The sequence below is a fragment of the Uranotaenia lowii genome, chromosome 2 (assembly GCF_029784155.1).
Source record: "Uranotaenia lowii strain MFRU-FL chromosome 2, ASM2978415v1, whole genome shotgun sequence".
NCBI lineage: Eukaryota > Metazoa > Arthropoda > Insecta > Diptera > Culicidae > Uranotaenia > Uranotaenia lowii.
The window spans coordinates 206,792,584-206,795,017 of NC_073692.1; positions in this window are offsets into that span (position 1 = coordinate 206,792,584).

The window sequence follows — 2,434 nt, forward strand, 5'->3', positions numbered from 1 at the left end:
GAGACACTCGCTTTTTCTAGACGAACTCAGAGCAGGAGCCAATTGCGGAATGTGACAATTTTTCAGATAAATACAAACAATGTTTTTTATGGTTTTTATTTTTTTCTCGGGAATTTTTAAATCCCGGATGATGGTTCATCCCTCATGTTTTTATGGTAGTTTGTGAGACCTTCCAACTTCTAAAGAGGGAGAGGGTGGAGAACCCATTTCAGTAAAACATATATTTTGGAATTCTTCTAGAACTTATGAAACTCTTCAAAACATAGAAAAATTCCAGATCCTGAAAATCAAGTTTAGATATCAACCTTCCGTAAATAATTTTTTTTGTTTCGATTATAGTCGTGACTTCATATTAAAGTTGCAGTTGGCGGACAATTATTGAAAAACTTAGCCGGTTCATCTGTGTTCGATACTCTTGGGCTCGAACTCACGGACATCGGCCCAGGAGGCAGCTGACTTGCCAACTGAGCTATATCACAAGCCCTTTCAGTTAAAAAGATGAAATCATTCATTTCGAAACTCCAGCTGCAGCTCTCATTCTAAAGTGATTCCTTTTGAATTATGTTGACACGAAACCTATTGCAAGTTCGATTACAAAACGCTTCCTGGCGACAAGTTTTACACTGTTCAGGATGGCCGAAGCGTTGATGAGATGGAGACATCAATATTTATCGAAAAACTTGATAAAAATTTATGATATTTATGATTGTGGCATGCTTTCAGAGCCATTTGTGACCACTGACATAGTGAATATAGCTGTTCACGCCCGAGAGTGCCTGGACCGTCGCCTGCTGCCTGTGATCCGCATAATGTAGGGCAGTAGGGGAGAGAAGGACAACGTGGGCCATGGGGAAACGTGGGCCACTCTTAATATCTCAGTTGGCTGTTGAGATAAAAATCTCAATCCATCTGTCATCGTTGTCGCTTTGCGAAAGCATGTTTTTCTATATGTTGTTGACGCATTATATGCTTCTTTTGTTTAACTACCTAAAATAAAATGTACACAAAACAGAATTACAGAATTAAACAAGCACCCGAAAATTGCATGGGTGGGGAATCTAAAGTTCATAACAAAAATATGCTCATATGTTTATTATCTTAGTTTTGTTTTGTGCTTTCACATGGAAAAGAAATTTTTCATGAATTATCAATAAGTCACCCAAATGCAACCGATTTGCAAATTATAGCTTGTGGGGAATCATAGGCCACACAATGTGGGGTATTTTAGGTCATAATTATTTTTGTGTGTTTATAGACATTCATAACTTTGAATACATTTCTGTAAAGTTTTCTTATGCCAGATGAAGAGTTATGGAAAATATTCTATCAATTTCATTCAATGCGATAGAATATATAAGCAATTTTGACAAAACGTTTGCGAGCCATGTTTTTGAATCTATTCGATCAGAAACATCTATCTTTTTAATATTTTTACCAGAAGTTGCATCTGAATTACTAAATGAATTTTGAAATCGCAATCAAAAACTTTGCATGTTATTTGGTCTATTTGGATTTGGTGGCCCAGAAATCCCCACAGTTTTTCAAAATCCAAAAAAAAGTCAGAACTTGAAGAAAATAATTTACAAAAAATTTAAAAAAAAATTCCTAATGATACGTCACAAATGTAGAAAACAATACAATGACTGAAAAAGTAATCAAAATAATCGCAAATCAATTTGTGCTCAAGCTAACGATCAAAAATTTGATCACTGACCTACGATTGACTGGAATCTATCTTTTATTGATTCACTGTAAAAGTATACAATAAAGAACATGGCAGTGGAACAAAAAATAATTTGCTCGCTCCAAAATTATAAAAAAAAGAAACATCCTAAACTATAAATTTTTATACTGTTCATTTTAAATCGTGCTTTTACAAGAGTCGCTCATTTCAGTTATATTTATCACATAAACATCCTGACGAGCACTTGTGTTTAATCCCCAAAAGAAGTTAAATCACTATTCGGATGGAAATTGGAAAAGAAGTAATAAGTCTGACACTTTTAAACTTGTGTTTCAAAAGCTGAGAATCCGCCATTATTTAAATGGGGAGAACTGGGCACTTCCTAGAGAAATGACACATTTTGTTTAAAATGCCTAGTTATGATGCATCTGAAAGATCTTCAATTTTTTTTTCTGGTTTAATTTTAATTTAAACACTTTTTAAAGCGTTGAACACCGATTAGGTTATGACAATATTGTGGAGGTTCCTTGAAATTGGTCAGTAATCAAGACCGACACCAGCAGCATGCCGGTTCCCATTGGATAGGCGGAAATTCTTAGGCCGTTGTAATAATATCAACTACAACACAGATACTAAATTAAAAGCCTTCGGTTTATCTTCTGAAATGGCAAAATAAACTATATCACTGCAGAGAGGAAAAATAAAAACAAAATCAGAGCACGGGCCATCACATTGCAGGCAGCCATCAGG